Source organism: Zingiber officinale, chromosome 8A, assembly GCF_018446385.1.
Source record: "Zingiber officinale cultivar Zhangliang chromosome 8A, Zo_v1.1, whole genome shotgun sequence".
Classification (NCBI taxonomy): Eukaryota; Viridiplantae; Streptophyta; class Magnoliopsida; order Zingiberales; family Zingiberaceae; genus Zingiber; species Zingiber officinale.
The window spans coordinates 1,023,482-1,043,728 of NC_056000.1; positions in this window are offsets into that span (position 1 = coordinate 1,023,482).

Consider the following 20,247-nt stretch of genomic DNA (forward strand, 5'->3'; position numbering starts at 1 on the left):
TAATAATCATCCAAAATAATTTACTCAGAATCATACCTTTCAAGTGCATCTTGTGCACAATCATCGAAAGTTCTTGGACTTGATTGATCACGGTCTTAAAGTTAACTATCTTGTAATATAGGAATCAACCCATGATAAACTTTTTGCCCCCACATCCTCCATTTTTTACTTCATGTCCAAGAACTCTCATAATTTCTTAGTCGTTCTTTTCGTGTTATAAACAACATAGAATAAGTCGACAAGACAATTGAGGATATAGTTTCGGCATAGGAAATCGGTATGCCTCCATTGCATTAATGATTTGGACATTAGTATCATCCTTAACATGCTTGGGAGGATTCTTAGTCAAGAACTAAGCTAAATTGAGTGTAGTCAAATAGAAGAACATTTTCTGCTACCACATCTTGAAGTTCAATCTAGTGAACTTCTTTGGCCTTTCACCTTAGTTAATTGAAACATTTCCAATCAGGACGGAGAGGTTCATTACATATTAAGTCTATTGCACCTTAACACTTTTCGTGATTATCTTAACAAAAATAAATCTATTTTAACATTGTTGAACAATTTTACTGGAGATAGAGGGGAAATACTCTAAATTTACAAAACTAAATTAATACTTATCTATTGAGTGACTTGAACTAATAATTTTAGGCTACTAGTGGAACTGGTTCAATTGAGCTTCCAATGGTTCAAGCAAAGTAGGAAGTGGAGTACTGAGTCCGAGTCAGGGTGTCCCTTGACTGTTAATTAGCAACTTATATCCAAGTCACCAAGTGTCAAGATGGTTGACTGACGAGTGAGTCGTCAAGTCGTTGAATTGCTCGACTACCAAGTCAAGATGCGTAGAAGACTTGAATCAGCCGAGTGTTCCGAGGGCGAGCATAATGCTCCTGAGTGGACGTTGAGTTGGGATGCAAGTCGCCCGAGTCACCGAGTCAAGAAAGGAAGATGTTGAGTTGAGACACACGTCACTCGAATAGGTTGCCGAGTCAAGAAAGGAAGATGTGAGTATTCAGGAAGTAATCTTGAGTTCGAGTAGGTTTTTGAGTGCTCGGAAACTGAGACGTTGATGGCCTCATTCAATGTAGATTCATCCCACCTCTGGATGTGCTTCAAGGTTGTTGTGAGTTTACAATTTTCCAGTATTCAATGGTCAACTACGATTCCTACCAAACACCGATAGTCGCGGTGAACTGAGAGGTGCTCGAATACTATCACGAATATTCTACAGAGCCGAAGATGCACGATAGAGAGGATTAAAGTGACGAGGGATTATGGTGGAAGAATTCTATTTTTTTCTCCTTTTGCTCGCTCATGGCCTCGCCCTTATAAAGGAGCACAACCTATGGCGGTAGTAAATGACTGAATAAAGGTTATTCAATGTCTTTAATTAGATCGGCTGTTTCAATCGACGATTACATATTACATTAATCTCAATTAATCTATCCATTATAGTTTTGAATAGTAGCAAAACGTTGATTTATTTTCTTAGGTAAATTTTATCCTGGCTGATCCAATATTTGACGCGCTGTGAGTCATACTTGTGCACAAATCAATTTAGTTCAATGTAAATCCAGATCTTAGATTTACATTCCATACACACACACACGGAAGAAGAGAATCTTTCCCCTAGTAATTATCAATAACTACAATGCATGTATTACAATATAAATTAATAATAAAATCATAGGAATATGAAACTAAAAATTCATACCTTCCCTTTTCCACCTCAATTTTTTCCATTCAAATTTACAACGCTTAGTCCTTAATCATGCTACTTCGTAGAGAACCTCAGAACTCCTGCAAAAGCTCTTTAGTGCAAATGAACGAGTAACAGAGGTTCCTAGCATAACACATGTACGGTGAGGATTTATATATATATTTTATTTTAGTTTTAATAATTTTTATGAAAAAATGATATATTCATTGAAATATTTACGAATAGACATATAAAAAAAATATGAGCTCTATGAAAAATAAAATCATGAGTTATAAATTTATATATCTATCCGGGAATAATTCATTAATATTTTTTCTTAAATATATAATAATTCTGACAAGTGACATCAATATTTCGGTATCAGCATGACGTGTGATAAAATTTGGTAAACGGTCAAATTTCGTGATGGTCGTTGTCGGTACGGAGGTTGGCAGGGCTCCATTGGTGGTTGGGCCGTAGCAATGTAATTAAGGCGCTTCAATATAACATTACTTATCTCAAATTATACCGCTACAGATAATTATAAAATTAATTTACAGTCGATTATTAAATTGGGTAAGAGATAAGAGCGATTTTTTTTTTTCAAGATATGCGTCCGTTAAATATTAATATATTTTTTATTTTATTGTAATAAATTTGTCTCCTTTAATTAATTGAGCATCCTGGAAAGATAATTAAGACGAATCAAAACCATTATGAAGTGGCATAATTTAGACAATCATTTAGAGACAATCCTAAAATTATCTGATACATCTGCCTTCATCAGCTGATTTATTTCTCACATATATCGTGCTTTTAATTTTTTACAAGTCTTGTAGATTAAATGACAAAATAATTTCATCGATTCAATCTAAAAAATGCTATTGGTGACAGTAATTAATATAGTAAATTAGTAATTTGTTAAAATTTCCTAAAGTAAAGTAAAGTGATATCTCGCTTGCACTCTACTGGGATAAATAGCGTTTTTAGTTTTTTTTATGTTTTCGAAAAATATAGAATACACAACGAAAATAAAAAAAGTAACCAAAGGAAATAAAGAGATAATACAAGTTGATTTTATTTAGTTCGGAATCTATAACAACTTCTACTCCAAGGTTAGTAATTGTCGATCATTTTTGTTGAACAATCCACTAGAAGTTCGAATAAGGATACAATATTTAAGTATAAAAACTACAATAATTTAGATATTGTAAACTAAATTATATCGGCAATAACATATATAAAGATTCTCACTTTCAATCATTTGAGCATCATTACACCGTTGTCGAGGGTTTTTCTGATCAGCGCGTAAGAGCGAAAGTTGTTTGAATTGATGTTTTGAAGTTACTGGTCGAATCCTCTTTTATAGCCCCATCCGGGCGCCTAGATCCCTCCCTGGGCATCTGGAGTGTGCTTACGTGGAGTGCTCTCGTCGAAACTTCATCCAAAAGTTTATCTATGTTCGGGTGCCCGAACCATTGACGTGGGTCGGCTAGTCGTCGTGTTCCAACTCAGAATGAAAATGACTTTCGCTAGACCGTCCGAGTGCCTAGCCAGGCATCCACCCAGGGTGCTCCCTCGTCGTCACTTACTCGAGCGTCTGAAATAACTCCGGGTGTCTGGACAAGCTCCGGGCACCTGGAGTCTTGTTTTCCAACCACCAACTTTCAGCATCACAAGGTTAACACAAGGACAAATAATGTGTAAAGTAATGTAATTTTTGACAATTTTTAGACTATCCGATCCTGACTTTGAGTTTCTCTGAAATTCTAGGTCGGATCGACGCCTATTGTTTCCGTTATGAGGAACGCGCCCTCACCTACTCCTCTCAGGAGAGTTTACCTTTTGTCAGATCAGTCCTCCAGACTGTCTGGACTTTTGCTCAGCATCCGAGACTTCAGGACTTTCACCTAGTGTCCTTGACCCTAGAATTTTTCGCTTGGTGTTTGCAGCTCCCAGGACTTTTACCTATTGTACTCGACCCTATTGTAGGTGCAGCGGAGGCCGGCAAGAGGGGGGTGAATTGCCTGCAAATAAAAATTATACCCTCCTCGTGCTTTCAACTCAAATAGTGCAATAGTAAATAAACTGATAAAAGCAATAAAGAAATAAGAAGTCAGGAATTTAACCTGAGTGCAACCAAGAGGGTTGTTAATCCAGGGCAGTAAGAAAAGCGCAGTAGAAAGATCTCCTTTGCTGAAGGCGGAGAAGCCTTTTACACACTAACAGCTCAGAACTATTACTAGGAAGTTGTTACAGAGTTGAATGAATAATCGATATTGAATTCGTAGCTCCAGGGGCCTTTAAATAGCTTCTGGAAATCTGATCTCGAGGGTCCAGGGCGCCTCCAACAGGGGTTCAAGGCATCTCCATCAAGTGGATGGATAAAACTTTATCCAAAAGCTCAACGTTCAATTCTGCCGGGTCTGAGGCGCCTTCAACAGGGGTTGAAGGCGCCCTTAAGCTGGAGGCGCCTCCAAGCCTGATGGAGGCGTCTCCAAGCTGGCTGGCAGCTTTTCCAGCTTGGTTGCTTCTTTGCTTCGTCTTCTGAAGTCTCGTTCTTTTTGTTGATCCCGGCCAACCGAAATAGGGCTCACCCGAACCAAATTTTCGGCCTTCTCCTCGAGCAGGCTTCAGTCCGGCTTCTCGTCCCTCGAACACTGCGCACGTTCTTCTCATCCACCGGAGTACTCTTCCGCAGCTATCTCGTCCTTCGGACGCATCGAGCCCGTCGACTCCCTTCCCGTGCCGTCATTCTCGCTAGTTGCGTCTTCCGCTCGACTTCCTGCACTCCTAAGCTCCTGCACACTCAAACACAGGGATCAAACACAAAGCAGAACCTAACCAACTTGGTTGATCACATCAAAACACCCACGGGGACCAACAATCTCCCATTTTTGATGTGCATCAACCCAAGTTCAAGTTATGGTAAAAATAGACAGAAAAGTAATATAAAATATCACTTAAACTAACATGTTAAGCATAATTTTGCAATAAATAAAATTGCAACTACTTAATTAAGAGTTAACAAAAAAACATTTTGTAATTTTTAAAAAATACTCTCAAAAAAATACTCTCCCCCTGAACTTGTACTTCTCTCTCTCCCTTTGATCACAGCAAAAACGGGATAACGGAAAACATTTTAGCAAAAAAATTTTAAAAAAATTCTAAGTAAAATGAATTTTTTTAAAAAAAATTCTAAGTGATAAAAGAATTCTAACTAAAATGATTGATTTGAATTTTTTAAGATAATTCTAAGTAAAAAAAATAATTTTGAAGATAACTTCCAAAACAAATTGTAAAGAATTTCTAAGGCAATGTTTAAAAACTTTTCAAGGCATTATTTAATTCCAATTTTAATGCTTTTATCAGAAAGTTAATTAAACATTTTTATTTTGATATTTCGGCTTCCAGGTCGTGGCGAGGCACTAGGCCTTCTTGGTTATTGGAGCAACAACCACTTCCTTAGACAAAGCTTCCATAAAGAAACTCAAAGTTTAATTTTTCTCACTGTAAGCTTTTAACTAAAAGAGCAAATTAAACTAGCAAAGATTTTGGAACCCAATAAAGGTTCCTTCCTACAGGGTTGGTTAAAAATCTAGGGGGTATATTAGTTTTAGGAATTTTCCTAAGTTGATCTTGATGCTTTCTAATATACCAGTTTAATTTCCCATAAATTCTAACTTTTGATTTTGGAAATCTGTTTAGGCATGCATCATTATCTTTCAATTTCTTAATTTCAACTTTTAAATTTTCATTTTCTAATTTTAGATTATCATACATTTCTAGTGGACATGCTTTTGCTAGGTTTAATTTCAATTCAGCATTTTTTTTTCTAATTTGAATAAATCTCTAGAAAGACATTTAATAAATTGAAAGGACTGAGTCGGGGTTAGGTTACGTACCTTACTTACTTGACTCGGTGATTCTCCCCCTTCATCGTCGCTTTCTTCTTCTGATGATCCTCCCCCTTCATCTATGCTCATCTCTGAACTTGAGTCATCTTCAAGAAGATGGTTGGCTGCCAGCGCTAATCCGGAGAAGACTTCGATGTCTGATTCGGAAGAAGACGAATCTGACCAGGTGGCCTTCAGATTCTTGTGCTTGGAGGATTCTGGTTTCTTGTACTTTGTCTTTTCCTTCTCTTTCCCCTTTTTCTTCAAGTCCGGGCAGTCATCTTTAATGTGCCCTTCTTCGTTGCAGTTGTAGCAACGGACCGTCCTTTTTCTTTGCTGATGCCTTTTTGTCTGCGATCTAAATTTATTAGATTTAAAAAATTTATTGAAGCGTCTTACCAGTAGTGCTGCTTCGGATTCGTCGACCGAGGCTTCGGAGTCAGAACCATTTATTCTTGCCTTTAAGACAATGTTCTGACTAGTCTTTTCTACTCCATTGGGCTCTGCAACTCGAGATTCGTGAAATCAAAAGTAGAAAACAGTTGTTCTAGAGTACTTACCTCGAAATCCTTAGAGATGTAATACACATCTACTAAGGAGGCCCACTCTGGAGTTCTGGGAAGGCGTTGAGCGCGTACCGGATCGAGTCCCGGTTCTTCTTCTCCAAGGTTGCTTAATTGCGTGATCATCTCTTTAATCCTCACTTGGAGTTGCGCTACCTTCTCGCCTTGGTTCATCCAGAGGTTCGTCAACTGGGTCCGGAGGATGTCGCGCCTCGCTAGCTTCTCTTCGGAGGTACCTTCGTGAAGCTCCAGAAATTTCTCCCAGAGATCTTTCGCGGAGTCGTAGTTTCCTATCCGATTTACCTCCTGAGGCGGCAAAACGCTGAGTAGGTGGAACTCAACCTTTCCGTTGGCGACAAAATCTGCTTGCTCCTTTTTCGTCCAAGTGTGCTCTTCTTTATCTTTCGGTGCTGCATATCCATATTTCATTATTAAGGGTATATCAAATTCAGTTTTAAAAAATACCTCCATTTTTCGCTTCCATGTAGCGAAATCTCCGTCGAACTTTGGAGAATGAATATTTGCTCCGGCCATCGTCTTGATCGTTGTGCTTCAGTCGGCGGTTAGTCCTTCTGAGGCGGTCTGACTTTGATACCAATTGTAGGTGCAACGGAGGCCAGCAAGAGGGGGGGTGAATTGCTTGCAAATAAAAATTATACCCTCCTCGTGGTTTCAACTCAAATAGTGTAATAGTAAATAAACTGATAAAAGCAATAAAGAAATAAGAAGACAGGAATTTAACCTGGTTACAACCAAGAGGGTTGTTAATCCAGGGCAGTAAGAAAAGCGCAGTAGAAATATCTCCTTTGCTGAAGGCGGAGAAGCCTTTTACACACTAACAGCTCAGAACTATTGCTAGGAAGTTGTTACAGAGTTGAATAAATAATCGATATTGAATTCCTAGCTCCAGGGGCCTTTAAATAGCCTTTGGAAATCTGATCTCGAGGGTCCAGGGCGCCTCCAACAGGGGTCCAAGGCACCTCTATCGAGTGGGTGGATAAAAGTTTATCCAAAAGCTCAACGTTCAATTCTGCCGGGTCCGAGGCGCCTTCAACAGGGGTTGAAGGCGCCCTCAAGCTAGAGGCGCCTCCAAGCCTGATGGAGGCGCCTCCAAGCTGGCTAGCAGCTTTTCCAGCTTGGTTGCTTCGTCTTCCGAAGTCTCATTCTTTTGGGTGATCCCGGCCAACCGAAATAGGGCTCGCCCGAACCCAATTTCTGGCCTTCTCCTCGAGCAGGCTTTACTCTGGCTTCTCTTCCCTCGAACGCCGCGCACGTTTTTCTCGTCCACCGGAGTACTCTTCCGCAGTTGTCTCGTCCTTCGGACGCACCGAGCCCGTCGACTCCCTTCCCGTGCCGTCCGTCTCGCTAGCTGCGTCTTCCGCTCGACTTCCTGCGCTCCTAAGCTCCTGCACACTCAGACACAGGGATCAAACACAAAGCAGGACCTAACCAACTTGGTTGATCATATCAAAACACCCACGGGGACCAACACCTAGGATTTCACTCGACGTCCTCGACCTGCCAAGATTTTGCCCAGTACCATGGATCAGGATTTCATTGTCTAGTCGCAGCTAGAACTTTCCACATGTCTAGTGTTCAGTATGACTTCTTTGCCTAGTCTCAACTAGAACTTTCACCTTTCCTAAGATCACTTAGGACTTTCCTGCACGCCCAGCTAGACTTGTTAGATCACAACACAACTTAACTTTGAACCTTTGTCAAATATCAAAACACAAGTTTGACTAGTTGGTGCTTCCAGCATCAACAATCTCCCCCTTTTTGATTTATGACAATTTAGTTCAAAATTAAGAAAAAATATTTAAAATAAAGTAAGATTTGTAGAACAATCAACAAAGTTTTCAAGTAACATTTTTCAAAGCAAAAAGAAATAAATTTAAATGTTACTTGCTCCCCATTAAATGTTTAAATTTGTAAAATTAACTTTTAATCTTTTTTTTTTAATTTTAACTTTAAGATCCCTTTTAAGTATCACTTAACTTTCTTTTTTTTTTTAAAAAAAATACTTAGATAAATACTTAGTTTTAAAAAAGATTTATTTGCTTAGCTTTAAAAAAGATTTCTTAAAAAAAAATACTTAACTTAAAATTTTGACAAAAATACTTGATTTCACTTTTTAAAACAACACTTTAATTTTGAAATTAATGTTTTTTTTCTAAAAAAATCAATATAATATTTTAAAAAAAATTAATACAATACTTTTAAAAATACTCAACCTTTAACTTCCGATTCCCTTCGATTAATGTCAAAAAAAAAATTACTTTAAAGAATTGAACAAGTAATTGTTTTAAGTTTATAACTTTAAAATTAGAACAAATTAATGGCCCTAGAGTGCAATCATGATTAAAATACTTAATTTTCCTAGCATCTTACCAATTTTAGATTTTCAACATCCTAGCCTTATGTGTTTTGAGATATACATAATTTGTAAAATTATATAGGATTCAAATTGAGTAAATTATTCTTAGTAATTTATCAAATAGGATTTGAACTGAAGGATTTGAGTTAGTTGTTAATAAAATCATATTTGATTTAGAGTATATCAAATATGGTTCTCATCTATTTGACTTGATTTGATTTAGAGTTTAATTTAAATCATTTTAAGAAAATAATTAAGTTTGAAATTGATTTAAATTTGAAAAATAATTAAGCTAAGTTTGAATTTGAAGAATAATTAAGATTGAATTTTAGGAAAATAATTAAGTTTGAAAATTAATTAAGTTTGAAAATTAATTAGATTTTTTACAATAATTAGGTTTTGATTGGTTTGATTTAAGTTTGAGTTTGATTAGGTTTGGTTAAGTGAAGTTTAAGTTAATTTGGCTTAAGGATGATTCTCAATTTTAACATAAATCTATCTCACCCTTTTCTAGATTTTTAAATAAGGAATTTTATGGGTTTTGTGAGATGGTTAACTTTTATCTTAAATTTAAATTAAAATCTAAGGATTGATTTATATTTAGTTAGACTTAGGTTTAACAGTTAGTCGATTAAATATCTATTTTGATAATTGACTTCCAGGCTATGACGAGGCACTAGGTCTTCTTAGGTATTGGAGCAACAACCACTTCTAGACAAAATCTTTTAAGAAAATTGAATATTTAACTTTCTTCCTGAAAATTTTAGATCTAAATAATCAAGTGTACGTAGATCAAATCTAAGTCCTTATATAACCATTCTAGATTAAGTAATTAGTAAACATGAATGACATGATATTTATCAATTAATTAAGCATATGCATATTCATGGCAATTATGTATGGATAAACCAAGTCAAACAATTATTAGTTAATTTGTTCCATACTTATAAGATATATTATAGTTAATTTTAAGTTTCAAGTTTAAGTTAACTTTTTAAGTCGAGTTTTAAGTTTAAGGTAAATTTTAATTTGAGTTTTAAGTTTTAAATTTTTAAGTTAAATTTTAAATTTATTGATTAGTTTCATAATTAAAATGTACTTAATTATATCTTGGTTTGTAGAGTTTAAGTTTTAATAATGATTAGCTAAGTTACCGATATGTGTTACAAAAATTAGATTTTCATGTAATATAAATTTACCAACTTTGATTTCTCCCCTTGGATTCTTGGATATTCTTTTTAGTCATTGATTTTTGTAGTGATTCATTCGTTTGCACTTGAAGCATTCAATGTGCTCCTTCCCTTTCCAGACTTCTGGCATCGATTTCTCCTTCGCCTCCGATCGTGTCGTCCGAATCTTACGAGTAGAGCACTGGTTTCTATGGTGCCCTCTCTCCCTACACTTAAAATAAATTATGTGAAATTTAAATTTGAATTTACCATTTTACCTTTTAAATCAATGATATAATTCTCCCCCTTGACTATTGTTATCTTGAATTTGGACTCAGATTAAGCTATCTATTCCTTGGCTATTAGTGCTATGAAATTGGTTTGATTTGATTCTTCTAAGTCTGGTTCAGAGGTTGACTCTGGGGATTCATACTGAGATTCAAACTTAGGTTCAACTTGGTCTTCTAGCTTTGACAGAATCTCAGGAAGCTGGATTGATTTTTCCCAAAGTTCCTTAGCGTTGTTGAACTTTCCAACTTGATCAAGTTCTTCACTTGTTAGTCTGCATAGGAGAGTACATGTCACTTTTGCATCTGCCTCGATCTTCCTCCTTGTTGGTACATCCCACTTGTCGTAGGCAATGGGTATACCGTCTTTGGTGGAGAGTATGAATCCGGTCTGGATCATGATCCACATCTCCACCTAGGTCTTCAGTTGGTACTCCATCTAATCTTTCTAGTACCCGAAATCCTCAGCAGAGAAGATAAGTGGGTGGATGGTACTGTATCCTTCTTGATAGGTCATAAAAGAATTTGGCACAACAAAAATAAAAAGCAAAGAGTACCAAAACTTGGTCTTCGATTAGTAGTGCGGGAGTAGAAAAGGTAAAAAAAAAATGTTCGAGTGTTGTTGCACTAATTTCAAAAAAATTAAAAGAATCGACAAATTTCTCAGGAGAGATCATTAGACCAATTCTGACTTATGACAAAAATTTGAAAAATGGAAAAAAGGCATATGAATATTTTTTGCCAAAAAATGGATGAAAAAGCAACGAAAAAGATTGCTCGAACAGTAATTATACCAGTTCATAGTGCCCACGCTCTAATACTAATTATAGGATCATTGTGCTAGAGGAAGTTGAATAGCGCTTGTGATTTTTCACTTTTTCGGAAAACACAAAATATGCAGTGGAAATAAAGAAGTAAACAAACAAAACAAAGAGATGACACAAGTTGGTTTTATTTGGTTTAGAACATGTGACAACATCTACTCCAAGGCCTGCGATCGTCGATTGCTTTAATTGGATAATCCAATTGAAGTTCGAATAAAGATACAATATTTAAGTGCAATAACTACAATAATTTAAATGTGGTAATTAAATTATACTGACAACAACATATATAAAGATTCTCACTTTTGATCATCATAGCATCATTACAGCATCGGCGAGGGCTTTTCTGATCAGCGCAAGAGCAAAACTTGTTTGGATTAATGTTTTGAAGTTGTTGGTCAAACCCTCTTTTTATAACCACATCCGGGTGCCTGAATCCCTCCCTGAGCGCTTGGAGTGTGCTGGCGTGGAGTGCTCTTGTCGAAACGTCATCCAAAAAGTTTATCCATGTCCGGGCACCCGAACCCCCTCCGGGCGCCTGAACCGCTAACGTGGGTCAGCCAATCGTCACACTCCAACTTAGAATGAAGATGACTTTTCACTGGTTTGGGTGTCTGGCCAAGCACCCACCTGGGGTGCTCCCTCATCATCACTTACCTAGGCGCCTAGAGCCTTATTTTCCAACTACTAATTTTCTGTATCACAAGATTAGCAGAAGCACACATAATATGTAAAGTAATGAAATTTTTGACAGTCTTCGGACTATCCAGTCCTGACTTTGAATTTCACTGAAACTTTAGGCTAGACCGACGCCTACTATTTTCTCTACGAGGAATGCGCCCTCACCTACTCCTCTCAGGATAATTTACCTTTTGTCAGACAAGTTCTTCAAACTATCTAGATTTTTGCTCAATATCCAAGACTTCAAGACTTTCACTTAGTGTCCTCGACCCTAGGATTTTTCGCTTGGTATTCGCGACCCCAGGACTTTCATCTAATGTCCTCGACCCTTGGATTTCACTCGACATCCTCGACTTGCCAAGACTTTGCCCAGTACCACAGATCAAGACTTCATTGCCTAGTCGCAGCTAGGACTTTCCACCTGTCTACTGTCCACTAAGACTTCTTTGTCTAGCCTCAACTAAGACTTTCACCTTGCCTAATATCACTTAGGATTTTCCTGCACACTCAGCTAGACTTGTTAGATCACAACATAATATAACTTTGAACCTTTACTAAATATCAAAACACAAATTTAATTAGCTGGTGCTTCTAGCACCAATACATCTAAGTTTATTTTCTAAATAAAAACCTAATTCCTTTATTCGCCGGGGACTTATAATTCTATGAAGGTTTAATTAATTAAAAATATCTTAAATTTTAAGTTTTTATCTAAATTTTTCCACTTACTTTAAATTATTCCAACTTTGTCCTTGATTATAAACTTTCATTTGTTAAAACTCTTCTAGACAAAATGGCCAAACTAATTAGAGTTATTTTTTTTCTCTAAACCACTCTCTCAAGCCAAAAAAAGAACTCAACACGTAATAATAATGTTTAGTTTTTGTTTAAAAAAATTATCTTTGATCATTGCATATAAAAGAATTGATTGTTAGGCTAAAGTTGCCAACACTACTACAAATTGAGGCTAAGACATCACCCCTAAAGTATTGTTTTTAGCTATATAAATGTTGCATTATATCTAAGGTAACGTTTTTCATTCTATCTTATCAGGTCCTGTCATGTTTGATATAACACAATGCTTTTGCCATTTTATGCAATACTTTTTTGAACTGTCACGATATATAGCAAAGACAACGCTTCTTTATATGCAACACTTTTTTCTTTCACCAGCAACACTTATTCTTTTGTTACTCTTAAAAAATTGCAACACTTTTAACTATTAATAGCAACACTTTTTTACAATTTTTTTTAACCCAATAATACAAAACATTTTCCAATAAATGCATCACTTTTTATTAAAATTTTCACCTAACACTTTTACCCATTAATAGTAATACTTATTTTTTCACCAATATATTATTGATAATGCAATTTTATTATCCAATCAAACACATTTGTATAAAAATAGATTATTCAAAATATAATCATTATATTGCAAAAATTGTACCACATTATATTCTGCTTAAGAATTTTATAAAAATCCAACAATTGACATCTACAATATATCACCAACTAAAGCACTATACAAAAGCCACCAATTAATACCTTCATGAATCTCCCCAAAAAGGCAACCATACATTTACAAAAAGCCAACTATACAAACTCTTTGCTTGCCTTAAAAAAATACATAGGTATCCAAAATGTAACACTCATTCTCATTCCCAACTATAACAGCTGCTTAGCTATCCAAAATGCTTGCTGCCTACAATAAAAGCATCACAATATGGACAATAAAAGTAAGAATAGAGATTTGATCATGTAGCAAAAGTAATAACCTTTGTATCAACTGACAATATATCTAAATACACTTTATCCAACCACCATCCTTCAGCTGGAAAATAACATCTACTAAATTTAGTATGAGAATACTCAAATTTGGCGATACACACTGCAATGAGAGTTAAAAATGATAGCATATCAAAATAAGCAACTGCAAAGAAGTACCAAACCTCATAGCACAACTAGGAACCAACCATATAAAGAATGATAAACTAAGTACTATTAAATGAGAAAAATGCATGCAAAAGCACATTGGTCTTAGAAATTCTGGAAAAAAAAAGGAAATAGTAGTGAAATGGGTGTTAGCGAAGAGCAAGAGGTAAAACATATACAAACACAATGAAAAACTCACATGTTACTAATCCAAGTAATCTCTCATGCTACAAATTTGCAATTGGATGATAAACTTAGCATAATTCAGAGCAAAAAATTATATAATTGAACATCAAACTTGCAAAGTCAATTATATAATTGAGCATCAAACTTGCAAAGTCAATAGCAATAATAAATAGCTATCAACAAAACCACATCAGGAAGAACTAAACCTCAAGCATCAAATTGTAGCAAGTGGGTAAGTTCCATAGTCAAAATGAAATGCTTTTCTATGATTAATGGAAATAAGGACCGGGGATTTAGTTAATTTAAACTTACATGGCAAACATTCACAACCACTTCCAAGTGAACATGCAAAGTTCAAAGTGTCTTTTCAAATAATTTTATTGCTCATGTAATTCATACATAAATAAACATAAGTTAATTTAAACTTACATGGCAAACATTCAACCACTTCCAACCATTAAGAGTTCAACCAGTGAAAAAAAATAAAAATAAGTCTTATACATAACAGGTGGATAGAAGAAAGGGATAGTTCAAAATTTTAGAGCTACTCATATTGTTGAAGGATAAAATTTAGTTCATAGATGGATTGAAAAGTAGCAGGTGATGACAATTCCAAGAGAACATTAGTTAAAGCTACCTTCAAGCAACTAAATCATAGCATTCTTTCATGATGAAAACATACCGAATTCATCAACATAGCCACTGCTATCCAAACAATCACCTCAAATCAGTAATGTATCCATATCCATACATCCGAGAAATAAGAATTCCCTGAATCAAATACTAAGCACAACCTAACCACATTCATAATCAAATAACCAATCTCATATAGAGATGAGAAACAACCTCTGTTCGTTACATCCACGCCAAGGCACAAAGCTTCGTTCTGCCCAGCTGCCCTCACCATCATAGGGAATCGTTGGCCAGCAAAGAGTGGACAGGACCCAATACAGAATGGGAATTCATCGCAATTATTAATCTGCTATCCAGAACACATAGCTCTGGTTACAATATGCCAGTGATCGGACAAGTAAAGAAACACCCTTAAACGTTACCACCTACCTTCTTGTGGTCGGAACCATGCTGTTCGGCCATTATAGGGCAGTTGGGGGATCTTGGCCGGGAGCTTCATGACGGCAGCAAGGGGAGAGGAAGGGCTCGACACTGGACGGTGGTCGGAGAGGGTGGCGGCGTCAGGTGGTGGTGCGCGGCTTGGGAGGGAAGAGGAGATCGGGGCGGCGATGAGAAGGTGGCGATCGCACTAGGGTAGAGGCACGCGGAGGCTGGTGTTGCTCCTTCCTTCCGGCGACGGCTGCACTGGGCGACGACTGTACTCGGTGACGGCGGAGACCACAGAGGAAGAGGGTTGGCGATGAAGAGATTGGGAGAGCTAGTCAGTTGGCATCGCGTGGGAGGAGACGGTGCTACAGCTCCGAGGTCACAAGAACATTACCGGCTGAGGACTTCACCGGCGACGATCGGGTGGGGAGATAGAGGTCGGCGGCCGCGCGAAGAGGAGAGGGGAGGAGCGGCGTCGGGTTAGGGCAAGGGAGAAACGAAGGAAAAGAAAAAAAGAAAGGAAATAAAACATACGAGCGGCGTCGGGTTAGGGCAAAGGAAATTAATCATTTCCATGTTTAAATATGATAGTTTAAATAGACTTTTCCATATCCCAATAATTAATCTTCTTAATCTACATCATATATGAGCTTTGTTTAAATCTTAGAAAATTTCTAAAATTTCTTAAAAGTTCATTATTTCTCAAATAATTTTATTATTTAATTATTATTTGAGCACTGCATCTTACATAATTATTATCAAAACAAGATTTCTCTCCTTGTAATTGAAACATATCTTATGAACTTTATTTAAATCTCTAAAAATTTCTATAAAATTTTAAAAAATTCTATAAGTTTATTTCTTTAATAACACTTATTATTTAATTATTATATAGTGTTGGCAAAAGTGTTGTGGGCAATTTACGAAAAATAAACATGTCATTTTTTCCGATTGCAACAAATATTACTACTACCGCAACACATTTAAAAAGTGTCACATATTCCTACACTATTACAACACTTTTACAAAAGTGTTACCTTTTCTAATATCAACTGCAACACTTCTAAAAAATGTGTTGCATTTTAGTTATAATGCAACACTTATTTGAAAGTGTTGCGTGTTTTTTCCAAAACTTGATATATGACAACAATTTACTAAAGTGTTGCTCCCAAAGTGATATCTTAGGCTCATTTTGTAGTAGTGCAAGATATAATGGTGATGAAACAACACCAGTTCTATCGAGGAACTTGAGTTGGCGAGGAAATGTTTGTATTTAAGAATTGAATCTAAGTCGTGTAAATAATTTTCTTAAAGAATTTAATACTTTCATTATTTTGGTAGACTAAATTATAATGGGCAATCTCTTCTAGGATACAATAAATTTTCAAATAACAAAACAACAAGTTCTTTGATTATCTGTATTAGAATATAGAATGATTATAGTTAGTTTAATTTTATCCAACCAAGAACACTTATTTACAGAATTCTTAGGCTTAACATCAAACAATCATGTTAGTTTACAAAGAAATACAACTGTTTGGTCATAAAACAGTGCAACACTTGGCTTTAACGCTGAAAATGTTGCAATGTTTCAAAGTTGATTCCAATTTGACCTTTGCTGGCCAGCCTTAGTAACATTGCAGCATTGTTCTTAACAATGTAGCGTTGCAACATTCAAACTTCTTTTGATGCCTTTTTAATTGTTACAATGCAAACTAAACACCAACATTCCTCTACTTAGTTTGCAATGTAACTTCAAACTAACACTTATTAATGTCACATATAAAAGAAAGTGATTTTCCTCGTAAACTCTCTTATAATGTAAATAAGTCATAAGTCCATGACAAATAATTGGTGACTCATTGCTTAAACCAATATTTAATCATGTCTTAAACTTATCACACATATGAGCCTTCAATGACATTATCTGATTCACACACTTTTAAGCTCGCTTTTTGGCCATGTGTCCATCTTAGTTTCATAACCATTTATAAGCTCTCAGGGCGTAGCACAGATAATGGGCGCATAACATATCTGGCGTAATGATCAGGGGTCGATTTCGAGAAACTGACGACTTGTGGTCACCCCACTATGCATCTAACACCTGTGTACCTACATTTACCTCTCTCTATATTCATGAAGTCGATATTAGGGAGTCGTTAAGGTCGCAGATCTACCTTTTATTTTTCATAACTATTTACAAAAGATTTACCCAAACTTTTATCAGAAGTGAGTCACTTCTTATAATTACATAGGTGGATTCATTATCTCAAGTTTATTGATTGACCTAATAAAACACTTATGAGATAATTTCATTAAAAACTTAAGTTCAACCTACTCACTTAAGAGTAACAAAGTATGCACCTTGAACTTGAAATGGTACGTACGAACTAGATGCTCACAATCATTTAATAACTTATTTTATCCTTTAAACCTCTCAGTCTAGGATGTACTAAAAGGAGGTTGTGTTTCCATCATTAAATAACTTTAGATTAGGTTTCAATCCCATTCTAATTTCTAGATGTTATCAAACTCATCAAATCTCTTGCTAGAGGTTTGGTAAATGAATCTGCTATATTCTTATGTGTTCTAACAAATACGATAGAGACAACATCATTATTAAACATTTCTCTAATAAATGCATGCCTCAAACTAATATGTCTAGATTTTTTTATTGTACACTTTGTTCAATGCTCTAGACATAATAGCTTCACTGTCACAATAAATGGTTATAGGAGGCATTGGCCTAAGCCAAAAATCTATATAAAGTAATAGACCTCTCAGCCACTCGGCTTCTTTACAAGCTGAGGCTAACATCATAAACTCATATTCCATCGTGGAATGAGTTATTAGTATTTTTTTTCTTTGAGGCCCAAGAAACAGTTCCACCACCAGGTAAAAAAGATAAAACCATTGGTAGATTTTTGATCACTTATACTAGAGATCCAACTAGCATCCATAAATCCCTCTAGAACACAAGGAAAATTATTGTAGAAATGACTTAAATCCCTTGTCCTTTTGAGATAACCAAGCACTCTGGTCATTGCTTTCCAATGATCTTTACTTGGATTCTTTATATATCTGGATAGGCTACACACAACATAAGATATTGTTGGAACCCCAAAGTTGTTTTGGTGTGATCAACAAGTTAAGTTAGATCCTGCATATTTCTAACCTTATGTCTAAGTGTGCAGGAGCTTAGGAGCACAGGTAGTCGAGCGGAAGACGCAGCTAGCGAGAAGAACGACACACGGTGTGTCCGAGGGACGAGGCGCTGTGGAAGAGTACACCGTCGGACGAGAAGGAAGCATGTAGTGGTTCAGAGGGACGAAAAGCCGGAGCGGAAGAATGCTCGAGGAGCAAGAAATGCAGCTAGAGAGAAGGTCGGCACGGGGTGCGACCGAGGGATGAAGACTGCGGATGAGTACGCTGGCGGACGAGAAGGAAGCACGCGGTGATTCCGAGGGACGAGAAGCCTGAGCATAAGCCTACTCGAGAAGACCGGAAGTTGGGTTCTGGTGAGCCCTATTACGGATGGCAGAGATCACCCAATTGAGCGGAAGACTCAGTCTGAGGTAAATGGAGCCGGAGCATAAGACCCGGGGCGGGAAAAAGTCAACGGGGTTGACTTTTCCCTCCGTGGCGCCTGGAGCTGTCCGAGGCGCCCGGAACCCTTCCGGGCGCCCGGAGTTGACTTTTTCACAGGATCAAATTTTGACTTGATCTAACATTGGGGGATAAAGTTTATTTCCCCCAGGGCGCCCAGAACCCTTAGTGCGCCCCGACCAAGGCTATAAATATAGCCTTGGTGCAGAAGCTTTTCAACAACTCAAGCAATTCATTCTTTCTGCACTTGTACGCTTTCTCTGTAGTTAAGTTTTTGTTTTCTGCGCTTCATCGTTGTAAGAGGCTTCTCTGCCTGAAGGAGTTCTTAGTACGATTATTTTCCTTGGATTAACAACCTCCCCGGTTGTAACCAAGTCAAATCTTATGAGCCTCGTCTTTTTTGTTTGTTTAGTTAATTATTTATGCAAGTGTTAGTTTAAGAGTTCGAGAAGGGTTTGATTTTTATTTCAGGCTATTCAACCCCTCTTCTAGCCGGCCGCCGTGATCCAACAGATATATCATGTCTTGTACAACCCATAGCATACATGAGACTTTTAATAACACTAGAATACTCAAGTTGTGCTACTGGATCACCATGATTATCACAAAGTTTGAGGTTTGGATCAAAAGGTGTACTCGCTTCTTACACATTCAAATGTTGATGATATTTAAAATTTTATTAACATAGTGAGTTTGAGAAAGAGTAAAACCCCCATTATGTCTCTCAACTTTTATCCGTAAGATAATATCAACTTCACCAAAATCTTTCATTTTAAACTTAGAAGATAAATACTTCATAGTTTTAACTATGTCTTTTGTGGTATCACTTACAATTAGCATGTCATCGACATAAAAACAAGTTACAATTCTACTTTAACTATTGAATTTAGAGTAAATGCACTTATCCACATTATCATATCTAAAACTATTAGAATGTAGAAAATCCTCAAACTTTTAATGCCATTACTTTGGGGCTTATTTTATACCACACAGAGACTTTACTAGTTTACACACTTTAACCTTCTTTTCGGAGAGCACAAAGCCTTCTGGTTGATCCATATACACCTCTTCATCCAAATCACCATTTAGAAAAGTTATTTTCACATCCATTTGGTAAACATGAATGTTTAAAATGGAAGCCAAAGCTAAAATTACTCTTATTTAAGTTATTCTAGCTACGAGTGCATATGTATCAAAGTAATCAATTTCTTCCTTTTTGTCCAAATCCTTTGGCTACTAACCTAACTTTGCATATGAGAATGGTTCTATTAATAGCTAATGTCTTTTGAAACACCCACTTGCAACCAATAGACTTAGAGCCTTGTGATAGATTAACTAGAACACAAGTACCATTAGATAGTATTAAGTCCAGTTCATCATTTATAGCCTCTTTTCGAAAAGCAGCATCCCTAGAGTCCATGGCTTCTTTATAGGTCTTAGGGTCTTCTTCTATACTAAGCAAAATTTTATTTAGTAGAGAATCCCTAGTACCTTCCACAAACTACACATTGTTTTGTGACCATATGAAATCTAAAGAAAGATGTTCATTCTTTCTTTGTCTTTGACTTCTTCTAGGTTCACTAGAAGTGTCAACTTCATTGGTTATTGACTCACGAGAAGTCTTTTCATGGAGGGGACTTAATGTTGGGTTGCAAGGTTGCAAACATAGTCCCACATTGAAAACACATGGAAAAGATCATGGATTTATAAGAGAAAGATATCTCCATTGGCATGAGGCCTTTTGGGTAGAGCCCAAGAGCAAAACCATGAGGGCTTAGGCCCAAAGTGGATAATATCATGCTATTGTGGAGATATCTAAATTCTTTTCGATCCTACAATTGGTATCAGAGCCCGGACTGCCAGAAGGTTTAACCACTGACTGAGAGCTATGATCTGATTGAACCATGTGAGTACAATATTGACCTCGAACAAAGAAAGTGGGGGCTCCTATGTTCGGATCAAGAG